This window comes from Rana temporaria, chromosome 3 (genome assembly GCF_905171775.1).
Source record: "Rana temporaria chromosome 3, aRanTem1.1, whole genome shotgun sequence".
NCBI lineage: Eukaryota > Metazoa > Chordata > Amphibia > Anura > Ranidae > Rana > Rana temporaria.
The window spans coordinates 79043149-79057012 of NC_053491.1; the positions used below are offsets into that span (position 1 = coordinate 79043149).

General features: G+C 42.1%; 1 protein-coding gene across 8 annotated transcripts in view; it reads left to right on the plus strand.

Moving 5' to 3' along the window:
* TJP1 (tight junction protein 1) overlaps positions 1-13864 on the plus strand; it is a 539980-nt gene that overhangs the window by 330004 nt on the left and 196112 nt on the right. The window contains exon 2 of one of the 8 annotated variants that reach the window (XM_040342807.1): positions 1120-1188. The exons of the other annotated variants lie outside the window; for them this stretch is intronic. The gene's annotated coding sequence lies outside the window, so the exon portion shown is untranslated. The remainder of the gene's footprint in view (positions 1-1119; positions 1189-13864) is intronic. 8 annotated transcript variants of the gene reach the window in all.

Here is a 13864-nt window from a genome sequence, read left to right on the forward strand (position 1 = left end):
GAGTCTTTGCCTATGTGGAGAGGGGGGTGTGTGCCTTTCCTCCAATCAGGAATGTTAGCCATCTTGGCTGTATGCCCAGACATCACACTCTGTGTTAACCAAGAAGAGAAAATCTCATAACATGATCTGAACTTTCTAAACAGTATATATATGTGAAGACAGCCAATATAAATGTAAAACCTATGTAGGGAGATTGGTTTCATCCCTGTGTATCATCTGAGGCTGTTCACTTCACTGGGTGTATGGAGGGTTTACATCCACTTTATTTGAACAAGCTGATGTTAGAAGCTGATTGGCTACCATGCACAGCTGCATCACATTCTGCACTCTAGTAAACTAACCCCTTTGATTTTATTCAGAATAGGATTATAAAGACCATTTGCTTTAGTTTTCATTCTGTTTTGTTCATCCATAAAATATCATCAAGAAAATATTGACTTTTTTTTTTTTTTTTTTTTTAAGCTAATTTTCCAGTAAATTGATTTATTCCCATTAAAAGTATTTTTATTGTTTTTTTTTTTTTTTTACTTATTGTAATCAATGACACGTGCATGTTTTAAAGAGTGAATTGTGTTTTTAGATGTGTTTGTATTTTGAATTTTTCAACTTGTTATTCCCGACTAGCTAGTTCAGATGACTGAAAAAGCATGACAGTGAGTTTCAGCTGCTGCAGAAGACTTTGGACACATTATATATTGTTTCCTATGCTTGTTTTGACATATTTCAATGTTAGCATGGTGATAGAGTAGCAGTGAGTCATTTATGAGCAGAATAGGTGCCTCCCTGATGAATTCGACTTATTTTATCACAGCTGCTCTTTCTGTTCATGGATAGGATATGCAGTAAAGTACTGCCTGAATGTGAAGCCTATAGCCAACGTAATTCAGGTACTTTTTCATATAGCCGACGAGGGAATATTGTTCTGATCATATTTTCTTAGGGTTATTTTTTCCTGGAGTTTACATATCTACACATAATTTTTTCAGTGAAAACCCCACAAAGGGATTAAGCCTTTACTCTTGAGAGTTCCAGAATGATTGAACCTTGTAGATTCATCTGAGAGATTCCCATGCTCTAGTTCTTACATTGAGGATCTTAATGACTACATTTGCTTAACAGGAACGCTGCAAATGCAATAAAATTGGACCTTCCCTTCCCATTTGCTTATGTGGATCTACATGAAAAGAGGTATGCAACAGCAGTCCCATTTCTACATTTATTTGAAAAGATTATTGAAAATAGGATTGAAAATGGGCTTAAAACCTGATCCAATAGACTTCGAAAAATCGTAATTGCTGTTGCCTGGAGTACAGGATTGCACATTGCAAAATTGTTGGGCTTTTAAGCGAAAATAGATCTTGCAGAGCTGCATTAAAGCGGGGGTTCACCCAAAAAAAAATTTGTAACATTACATTCAGCCGAGTTGTCAGAATGACAATCGGCTGTTTTTTTTTCTTTCATTGCCGTACATACCGTATTTTCACCGCCGCTTCCGGGTATGTAATCTGCGGGACTGGGCGTTCCTAATTGACATCCTTCCGACCGGCGCATACAGTGCGTTACGAGTTGCCGAAAGAAGCCAGGCTGCGAGTTGGCTCTATACGGCGCCTGCGCACCGACGTTCGGCTTCTATCGGCAACTCGTGACGCGCTGTATGCGCCGGTCGGAAGGATGTCAATCAATTAGGAACGCCAAGTCCCGCAGATTACATACCCGGAAGCGGCGGTGAAAATACGGTATGTACGGCAATGAAATAAAAAAAAATAGCCTAATGTCATTCTGACAACTCGGCTGAATGTAATGTTAAAAAAAATGTTTTGGGTGAACCCCCGCTTTAAAGTGTACTATGATTGGATCAGAACAACTCCTAATCATAAAATCCGCTATTTAAAAGGTAGGGTTGAAGTCGATTCTGTATCTTGGCCCAGGCTTAGGGTGGCACTTTGCAAGGGTGAGGCACGAAAAGAGTTTACCGGCTTACACTACACTTTTAGGATAGCGTCAGTCCTTTGGGGCAGACTGGGTCAGGGGCTGAATCGCACTGCTGCCGGTATGCAGGTGGCAAGCGTTCCGTAACTGGGAGGGGGAGCACCACTTTTAGTTTTGATGTTCCTATCATCACAGCGGACCTCTCACCTAAGTTCTCAGCTACAGAGAGATAGATGCCGGGTGGCTGAAACTGTCTGGAGGAGAAAGTCAGCTGAAAGGCGTGGGCTAGTAGAGTGAGGAGCTCTCCACTGTGTAATAGAACCCTTGTTCGGAGAGTTGCAGTGTAGACACGTGAAGGGAGCCAAGCAGGCTGTAAGTAACCAGGCTGAAAGAAAAACCACACTAGTTGAGTGGAAAGTGCAGGGCAATTACCTAGGTGCTATGGGGCTTCCAATCTGGGTGGTAGGGATGGTGCAGATGCAAGGGAGACTGAGATGGTTAGCTACACTTAGGAGGTAGGTAGTAAGACTTTCCTGCAAACATTTGGGTGATCACAATCTAATATATATATATATATATATATACACACTAGAAACCCCTGAGGGCTTTCAAGCTTGCAATGATGCATATGACAGTTAAATATTAGGAAATGTTCTTATTAATTTGCCTTTGGCAGAGCAGTTGCTATATATTATAATGACTTACTATAGCTATTATCTACTGGTAATCTATATAGGAGGTAGGTTTTAATGTTTATACAATAGCGGACTAGATTATATAGCAGAGTGGAAGGAAAACTACGCTATTTGGAACTTTGAAACTTGCATGGCACTTACCTAGCTGCCAAAGAGCTTTTAATCTAGGGATGGTCATGCTGACAGTCAACCCTTAGCTAGCCCTAAATTAGGCTATAAAATGCATTTCTTCCTAATTCTGTTGCATATTTTTGCTCAAGCCCTGAAAAAGGGGCAGTCCAATTACCCTGAAATGTTTTGGCTGTATGTGAGGTTTCAGTTTAAATATAAAATTAGTGAGTTGATCATGTTTTACTAGGTGCTCCCAACCACATATTTGCTATTTAACATGTGGGCTGTGAATAAACCTATAACAGTTAACATCATAATACATTTGTGGAGTACAACAGCCAATACAAACACATAATGCATCAGACTCTTGGCTGTACGGGATGCAAAGGAAGATGACCAATGCCATACAGGGTGCCTGCTAAATTGTAAAATGTTTTGCAGTTGGCAAGGAACATTAGCAATAGTCTAGTCAGTGCATCATTTCTCAAGCGTTTTACCCCAGTGGAACCCTTAAAATAAGGTTCAGAAATTGACATCTTACTAAAACTAATGTATACCTTCCAAGCTATTCCTGCTCCACCACCTCTAGGTTTTTTTTTCTTCCCTTATTAAGGCAATTTGGGCCTTTTTCCTGGCACCGCAAGATACCCATGATCTGTCAAACGCTCCTGTTGCTACCTAAAAATAAGAGGTTGCCTTGCCCCAGCTATTGCTTTATTTCCACGATTCGCTGATTAGGTTGGTCGATTGGTATCATGGTGCTTCTACCACATTGTGGACTCGGTTGTGAACTGAAGTTGGGAAAATGATCTCCTCTCCCCTGAGGTCACCTCCTTGCCCTGGACTAATTTAGCTTATTGACCCCTGAAAGGCCTTATGCCCCTCATAGTTCATGCCACACTACAGATATGGGATGCTTATATAGATAAGGGCCTGCTCTCCTCTAGGCTGAGCCCCCTGTCTCCATTACTTGGGATTGCTTCTTTTCCCCCAACGGCCACAAATTCAAATTTCCTATGCTGGCACCGACAGGGAAGCCCAGCTAAAATTAATTCATTAGGGTCATTTGGAAGAATAGCCCCTTGCATTGCTTGTCAGATGGAAAAATCTCCCTTACATTGGTAGTAAGTGGGAAGAAATCCCCCCTTACATTGGTGGTCAGAATGCCACCCTTATGCCGCATACACACAACCGTTATTCGGGATGTAAAAATTGTAAAAAGAAATGTATGTCGTTAAAAATGACCGTGTGTGGTCTCCAGAGCATTTTTCACGGCGTAAAAAATTCCCATTAAAAATGTAGAACATGCTCTAGATTTTCCCGTCGTTTTTAACGTTGTCATTTTTAATGTCGTAAAAAATGGTCGTGGTGGGCTTTAACCACCGTGAAAAAAACGTGCATGCTCAGAAGCAAGTTCTGAGACGGAAGCGCTCGTTCTGGTAAAACTAGCGTTCGTAATGGAGACAGCACATTCATCACGCTGTAACAGACTGAAAAGTGCAAATCGTCTTTTACTAACACAAAATCAGCAAAAGCAGCTCCAAGGGTGGCGCCATCCGAATGGAACTTCCCCTTTTATAGTGCCATCGTACGTGTTGTACGTCACCACGCTTTGCTAGAGCATTTTTTTTCGCGGTCGTGTGTAGGCAAGGCCGGCTTAACAATAATCGGGTTGAAAAAAACTTAGTTTTTTCTAGACCATTAAAAATGGATGTGTGTACGCCGCGTAGTTAAAAAGGTCATTGGATTGGAGGTCAAGCAGCCACAGCTCAGGGAACCCCTAGTAACCTCTGGAGGAACATTAGGGTTTCACAGAAGAATGGCTGGTCTGGTGATTACTGGAAAAATATAACCAGGAGTCCTACGAATGCCAGTTTCAGCTGTACTTTTACAATATGACATTATGTATTTAGAACAAATCCCATCTATCAACCTTGGGGAGTTGCAGGAAGCACAGATGTCTGTGTGGCACGCTTTTGCACTGGCATGCTAAGGAGTCCTTAGTGAGGCATTGCCATAACAGCGGATCAGGGTCAGAGCAGTCGTCTGCGGCAATATAGGTGTTGCTGTTTTTTTCTGGCCGCTGAGCATATATACAGTAGGTCACAAAGAATGTACTGTCAGAAGGAGAAGAATTTTTCCAGAATGCACTGTGATGTAATTATTACAGTGCTGTCTACTAGGATATGTTACCTTATACAGTAAATGCTTTGTAGCTAATGAGGGTTGGATAACACTGCAGATTTTATAAACCTACGTTGAAATCACTGACCTTTTTATAGTTTCTATTGCAGAATTATAGGCAATTACATTAACACTATTCAATTACTCCAATGCACAATTTTGACATTGTGTGGTAAATCTACTTAGTCATTTCCTGCGAAGTGTCACTCAGCACAGGTGTAGCAATCCATATAATAAAGCAATATCTTATGTAATTAAGATACTCCTAAGACATGTCATTACAAGAGTACATTTATGTAAGAATCTTAATGGTCTGACACAGGCCTAAGTTTCGTTCCATTTGAAAAAAAAAACACGATGAGATAGTTGTTGGTGACGCCTATATTTCGTATCTCTGTACAATGCTATGTTAATTATACATATGTTGGATGCATATGTAAGCCTCAATCATCAGATCATGTGATAGTCTGGGCAAATCTGTTAACGTAAGCATTTACACACCATACGAATATATACACACATCTGGTAATGCTGAATACTCTGTCACTGATCTAAGCATTGCTAGCTGTGATCAGGTAGTGTAAAGCTGGCTATGCATACACTATATTGTCAAAAATATTGGGACGCCGGCCTTTACATACACACATTGACTTTAATAGCAACCCAGTCTTAGGCCCCTTTGACACTGGGGCAGGAGCCGCGGTTGCGGTATAGCGGCGCTATACCGCCGGAATTGCCGCGGGAATTGGCCGCTAGCAGTGCAGTATTAACCCCCGCTAGCGGCCGATAAAGGGTTAATACCACCTGCAATGCGCCTCTGCAGAGGCGCATTGTGGGCGGTATTGTCGCGGTTTCTCCTTGTTTGAAATGGGAAGGAGCGGTGAAGAAGCGGTATACACGCCGCTCCTCTCAACGCTCCAAAGATGCTGCTGGCAGGAGATTTTTTTTCTCTCCAAAGAAGGGGTTAAAACCTCCCATGTTGTGTTTCTGAAGTGCTTTTGGGCAGGGCATTTTGGGAGCACTAAATACAGCGCTCCCAAACTGCCGCAAAGATGCTGTTTGCAGGACTTTTCGGGAACGTCCCGCAAGCGCACTGCCCCAGCGTGAAAAGTCACACTGGAATGAACGGGAGGTGGTTTTCAGGCACTTAGCAGATGTTATTTCCAGCACTGTTGGATCCTTCCCTTCTTTGAAAATGAGGGTTATATAGGCCAATAATGATTCCTCTCCTTCAGCCAGGGCGTGAGATATTCACATAATTTAGGGATCAGGAACTTTTGAAATCTCTTGTAATATAAGATAGAGTACCCCCCTCCCCCCAAAGTCCTCCACTCTACGGAGGATGGACAGTTTCCATGTTGTTCCATGTGTGGGCCCGACAGTATCTATCTAGATGTCGTTCAATTTCCATACCTCCTTAGGGGAGGCTACTCCTACACTCCCAGCCTTCCCTGCTGTCCCTGCGGCCCTCCCCTCCAGCCCACCCACTCCCCCACCTGTTTATTTCTTTCGGTGTCCTAACTTCACATAGCATACTCTACCCCTACTCCCCCCCCCCTGATTGCGAGTCCAGTGCATGCTGCTTAAGGCTATTGTTGTCCCTTTGTTCTCCTCCCAGCCCAGTAGAGAAGGGGGCGAGAGGTCCAGTTTGCTGCAAAAGTCCCCTAGATCTTTGGGGAATCTTAATACTGTGCATCTTTTTTCCCTCTAAGGCACGCTGGGCCGGCATATGTTCTGTCAGTGGTTTAAGCAGTCTTCTTCTTGCTAAAGTTTGTGATGATAGGTCTGAGAATATTTGCAATTTAATTCCTTCATATGAGATTCCCGCTGATGTTCGTGTGCCTTCCATGATTTTAGACTTCTCTTCAGCATAATGGAATCTAACTATGACGTCTCTTGGGTTATCATCCACTTGGGCTTAGTATCTTCTAATTCTTATGTACCCTGTCCAATTTCAATATTTCTGCTGCATCCATCCCCAGCACAGGCTTAAACAGTTCATGCATCACATTTATTAATTCATTATTTTTGTATTTCTCTGGTATCCCTCTTATCCGCAGATTTTTCAGTCGGCTTTGGTTTTCTTGGTCCTCCATATTATAGAATAACAGTGTATTTGTTTTCTGCAGGGATTTGATCATATTTGTCCATTCTTTCCTCTATTTCTTCTACTCGTCCCAAGACCCGTCCAATGTCTGCTCTGACTGCCACTATATCATGTTTTCAATGATACTTCCACTTTTGCCAGCATCTCAGTCAGCATCTCTTTAATTTGAGGTAGGCTTGCTTGAACTCCCTCTGGCCTTAAATTCGCCTCAGTTTTTACTTCCGCACCTCCTTTCTTCTTCTGCTCTCCATTTTGTGCCTCAGAGCTTCCTTGGGGATTACTCCCTTCATTGTTTGGCCACGTTACAGATGTACCTATACTTGTGCGTACTGCGACTAACTGCCAAGAGCTGCCATGCCCATTCTCTTTCATACTTTTTTCAGCTGACATATAACGCTGAATACCCCCTGGGCTCGCCACAGGTGGTGCCCCTTTCCCCTTTTTGGCTGGCTTTCCTCTCATATTGGCTTAAAGACTGCATTCCTTTAGATATTCCAAGGGGGAGAAATAAAAAAGAAAAAGAGAAAATTGATCTCCTAATAGCCCCAGCTATCAATGATGTCATCAGACAGGAAGAATGCTTTCAGCGAGTAACAGTCCTTAGTGAAAGGTAGCGACCTTCAATAAGCGGTTTATCAATAGATAACAATATTTCTCGCCAATCAGCGGCAGTTGACGGGAGATAGTAAAAGTTAACGAGTAGATTGTCCAGATGTTAAGACAGTTTATCAGAAGCCGTTTTTAATAGTTAGCAACAGTTGTCTAGTAATAGCGGCAATATATCAATCAATGGCGGTAGTTATCAGCAAATGGCAGGGAGAAACAGCAATCATCAAGGAACAGGAGCAGTTCTTATAGAATAGCAACACTCATCTGCCAATGATGCCCCCTATCCACAGATATATGCAGTTATCAACTTTAGCTTAAATCAGCAATTGTCAGGGTACAGAGACATTTAGCCATGGTAACTTTTTGTATGCAACTGAACCTATTAGGTCCTGGGGCTCCTATGCACAGACATTCTAATGGGATACTATACAATGTCAGTTTTACTGTTTGTTTTGGGCAGCTCCTTGTTGCCATAGTGGAAATACGTGACAAAGCTGATCAACATTTTTTTAATGTGCTGGAGTGCTGAGATAATGGGGTTGATTTACTAAAGACAAATATGCTGTTCGGTTTGCAAGGGAAGTTGCACTGTGCAAGGAAGTTTTTCCATGGTGCTATTTCACGTTACCAAAATTATCCAATCTTGTGCAAAGAAAAAAACAAATTTTTGTTTTTGCTTGCAGGTGATTGGATGATGATAGACAGCAGAGCTTAAAGTGGAGTTCCAGTCATTTGTGTGTTTATTAAAAGTCAGCAGCTACAAAAAGTGTAGCTGCTGACTTTTACTAAACACATACTTACCTGTCCCAAGGCCAAGCGGTGCACTCACCCCAGCAGTTTTCTTTCTTTATCCTCCCTCGGCGATGCCGGCATCTCTACTATGGGCCCCCAGCTGTTACAGCTTGCGGCTTCCGGGTGCCCACTGTGCATGTGCACTGTGATTGGTCCCAAAGTCTTCTAGGCAATGTCTGTGTCCTAGAAGACTTCGGAAGGGAGGGGGAAGGAGAACTTTCACTTCCAATTGCCAAAGGCAACCGGAATGGAAGTGGCTGCGGGTACCTGTCAAAATCAGGTACCCGCTCCCTCCCCCCCCACTCCTCTCCTCCCCAAAAGCTTTGTTTCACCTTTAGGAGCTGGGGAGGAGGCCTTAAAGCGGAAGTTCCACTTTTGGGGATAATTCTCTTACAAAACGCAACTTCCCTTTTAAAGTGAAGTTCAGTAAACAAGGCCCAATGGGGTAGCACAGTGATTAAATGGTTAGCACTTCCACCTAGCAGCACTAAGGTCACTGGTTCAAATTCCAACCACAACACTACCTGCCTGGAGTTTGCATTTTCTCCCTGTTCCTGTATGGATTTCCACCCACACTCCAAAGACATGCTGGTAGGCAAATTGGCCCAAGTATGTGTATGAATGAATGTGAGTTGGGTACCTTAGATTTGTAAGCGCCTTTATGGCAGGGATTAATGAGAATGTACAATATATATTTGAAGTGCTGTGTAAATTGATAGCATAGCACTATATCAATGCCTGTAATGTCTGCTCTTTCTGTAAAGATGTATGTATAGCCCAACCTTTTTTAGTCCAATCTGCTTTTAGAGAGTTGTTCCCAGAGATGTCCTAGTTGGAAGATTTCCCCTTACCTCTTGTTCTCGGGACAATTATAAGGTTTTGGATTTCCCATTGCCCTTTTCTCGCTTACAATGGTCACAAGGACTATTATAATGGTCCCCAATAGGGACATAGACAGTAATAAGTAATTGTCAGGTCCCACTCTTTGCCACTCTATACAAAACTAAAACAAAAAGGTTTTGCCTGGAGATTTAAAGGAAACGTTATACTGGGAAAAAATGTGACGTGCATTTCTGAATTCTATTTTAAGATGCAAGTTGACTGGATGTCCCTGGATTCAGTAGTAATCTAACCCATGTGATGTTATTGGGCCCTTATCGTTTCAATAAAAGAGAGACCTCTTTGGTATCTGCTTCATGAGTACCTTCCATCCTCTTTGGTATCTGCTTCATGAGTACCTTCCATCCTCTTTGGTATCTGCTTCATGAGTACCTTCCATCCTCTTTGGTATCTGCTTCATGAGTACCTTCCATCCTCTTTGGTATCTGCTTCATGAGTACCTTCCATCCAGCTAGAAGGTCACAATTTTTGCTACAATAATCTGGTTAAGAAAAAGCTACATATTGCAGTTCCTAAAATTAGTAAGGTCAATGCTGATTTGTCACTTTTGACAAGTTACCAAATTGGAAACATTTTGAAAAAGGTAAAATTTTAAAAAAAATATATATATAAAATAGGTAATTTTATCAAAGACTCCATATGACTTAAAACATGTCAGTATATGAATATGAAGTCATAAAATGCACTTTATCTCTCATGTTAAAGGGGTTGTAAAGGTACAATTTTCTTTCCTAAATAGCTTCCTTTACCTTAGTGCAGTCCTCCTTCACTTACCTCATCCTTCCATTTTGCTTTTAAATGTCCTTATTTCTTCTGAGAAATCCTCACTTCCTGTTCTTCTGTCTGTAACTACACACAGTAATGCAAGGCTTTCTCCCTGGTGTGGAGTGTCGTGCTCGCCCCCTCCCTTGGACTACAGGAGAGTCAGGACGCCCACTAACACACAGCCTAATCTGCAACATAGAGAGCGTCCTAACTCTCCTGTAGTCCAAGGGACGGGCGAGCACGACACTCCACACCAGGGAGAAAGCCTTGCATTACTGTGTGGAGTTACAGACAGAAGAACAGGAAGTGAGGATTTCTCAGAAGAAATAAGGACATTTAAAAGCAAAATCGAAGGATGAGGTAAGTGAAAGAGGACTGCACTAAGGTAAAGGAAGCTATTTAGGGGGGAAAAAATGTACCTTTACAACCCCTTTAAGTTTTCGTATTATTATCTCTATTTTTGGCTGTACAACCTGACCATATGTTTTGGTGCCACTTGGATGTATGTTTCAGATTCTGGTCTATATGGCCAATAAAGGAGGTGTAACTATCTGCAGAAGAATGTATACATGGATGCTCCAATCTCCCTTGGACCTGCTGTGGGGATTTACTAAAAGTGGAGAGTGCAAAATCTAATGCAGATCTGCATAGAAGCCAATCAGCTTCCAGGTGTAATTGTCAATTTTAATTGAATAAGCTGAAGTTAGAAGCTGATTGGCTACCATGCACAGCTGCACCAGATTTCTCGCCCTCTGGTTTTAGAAAACTAACTTTTAAATGGAGCACACCACATATATGAAAAATCTTGAGCAGGAAACATTCTGAGCTTTTACAATGGAAAACAGAATATTTATTTTGAAGTTCATGTTGGTTGTGTTTGCTTCATTCTATAGGACAATACTGTGGCCCATTTTTTTTATAAGCCGCTGCCTGCATTAAAGCCCCAAAGGATCCTGGCAGTTCAGCAGCCCCTGTGTATATAACCTAGGCGTACTGCTACAGTGAATGAAACCAATGCAAAACATTGCAGTGCTGCAGTGCAGTAAATGCGCTGATACAAAGTATGCTTGCATAGGGGAAGAAAACGCTTGTTTTGTGCATGCAGTTAAACGACTTACCATGCTTTGTGTGCATGTAGACCTCTCCTTATGTTCTGTTGTAGATGGTACTAACTTTGGAGGAACTGCAGTGTAAACAGTGCTAATGACATAGTTATTGTGATAAAACCTGGTCACCGGTTTTCTAATGTGTCTTAATACGGATCATTTATTTGACCAGACATTTCTGTCTTGTATCCCCAGACATTTATTCTTGCCTTCTATTAATTAGATACTTCTCCCTAAGCGCTCAATCACAACAGGATACATGCGTTCGGTGCACATTGGGGTTTATTTACGAAAGGAAAATCCACTTTGCACTACAAAGTGCACTTGAAATTGCACTGAAAGTGCAGTCGTTGTAAATCTGAGGTGAAGATCTAAAATGAGGGGAATCTCTGCTGATTTTATTATCCTATCATGTACATGCTAAAATGCTGTTTCTTTATTTTCCTTGCATGTCCCCATCGGATCTACAGCGACTCCATTTCCAAGTGTACTTTCAGTGCAATTTCAAGTGCAGTTTGCACTTGTAGTTTGCACTTGTAGTGCAAAGTGGATTTGCCTTTCGTAAATAACCTCCATTGTGTTGATATGTATTTTAGATATGGTGTTTTGTGGCTTTGAAAGACTCCATTTGGATGGTGGTCAATGAATAACTGCAGGTCAACACACCCCAAATAAGGGCTCTTTCACACGGAGCGGATCCGTATTGATCCGCCCCATGTGTGTCCGTCTGCTCAGCGGGGATCATCCGTAAATCCCAGCTGAGCTGTCAGCAGACAGGGCGGTCCCCGCACACTGTGCAGAGACCGCCCTGTCTTTCCTCCGCTCTCCCCTATGGGGAATCGGATGAATACGGACCGTGTGTCCGTATTCATCCGATCAGTTCCGCCAGACGGAAGAAAAATAGGGTTTTCTTCCATCTGAAAAAGCGGATCTTTGCGGAGGCGGATCTTTGCGGACGTTAGCGGATGCATCATCAATCCCATAGGGAAGCATTACAAGTCCGTAAATGGACTTGTAAAAAACGGTCCGTTCGTCCACCCATGAGAAAGGGCCCTATAGCATGAAGGGCTTTAGTGAATGCACTGTTAGGTAAGGGGTTGGATACAGAATTTGGTAAAGAATAGATTTTCTCAAGACAATCATCGTTTTTCCTGTGCTGGAAGATGCAGCAAAATACACGGCAATGCATATGTGAAGGATCAACCTTTTAGACGTTGTTCACATGTAGAGAAGGGATGTACTGGAGTCTGAAGTATGTTTGCTATGCTGCCTAGTGTTTGTGTAGGTAATGATATCATACTCTGGACCATTTCCAGATTACATAGCAGTCAGAGCCTTGCTATCCTTACCTGAGGCCTTTCTACCTTTTAACCTCTTAATGAATATTATTACATTGAAGGCACAAAGCTATCGGTATGCATCCCTACAAATGACTTCAGCAGATATCATCAGGATAAGAAAACAAACTGAGATGTTTTGAAGATGGCCTAAGGCAGTTGATTGATCCTACAAGCATGATCCAATCACTTGAACGGACGTCTATTAACAAGTGTCTCTAAACATGTAACTGCAACTCATCTGAGGATAAACATATAAGCGATGGAGGTGGGAGGAAAGGACAGACCGCTTTTGGTGACTGCTTAACTCAAAGACCAGCAATGGGATTACATTTTTAGACCCATACAGTTGAACATTCCTCCAAGATTGGTCAGCCTTGGTCATTCCTGGATTACAATCTTTAGACCCATACAGTTGAACGTTCCTCCAAGATTGGTCAGCCTTGGTCATTCTTGGATTACAATCTTTAGACCCATACAGTTGAACGTTCCTCCAAGATTGGTCAGCCTTGGTCATTCTTGGATTACAATCTTTAGACCCATACAGTTGAACGTTCCTCCAAGATTAGTCAGCCTTGGTCATTCTTGGATTACAATCTTTAGACCCATACAGTTGAATGTTCCTCCAAGATTGGTCAGCCTTGGTCATTCCTGGATTACAATCTTTAGACCCATCCAATTGAACGTTCCCCCAAAATTGGTCAGCCTTGATCATTCCTGGATTACAATCTTTAGACCCATCCAATTGAACATTTCCCAAGATTGGTCAGCCTTGGTCATTCCTGGATTACAATCTTTAGACCCATCCAATTGAACGTTCCCCCAAGATTGGTCACCCTTGGTCATTCTTGCTGCTACAGGTATGAGATTGTTGCCTGATTCAGCTGAGATTATCAAGATTGGTCAATAACCATGTAATAATTTTGACCAGGTTAACACATTTGTGGTGACCAATTAAACATACTGTTGACATAGAACAACATACAGGCAGTCCCCGAGTTACAAAGAAGATAGGGTCTGTAGGTTTGTTCTTTAGTTGAATTTGTATGTAAGTTGGAACATTTACATTCTTTTAAGTGTAACTCCAGCCAAAAAAAGTATTATGTTTTTTTGTATAGTATAGAGAAGAGTTAACAGCCATGTAATGTTTGTTTTGCTGTCTGTGCCCCTGTTCAGAAGATTTCACCTCACTTTCTCTCCCTGTGACAATTGGATTTTGAACATTTTGGGTTGTCGTGGAAACAAGGATTGGTGATAAAGGTTCAGTGGAGACACCTTTTTCCCACAATGACTCTTAAGCCTCGTACACATGACCGAGGAACTCGACGT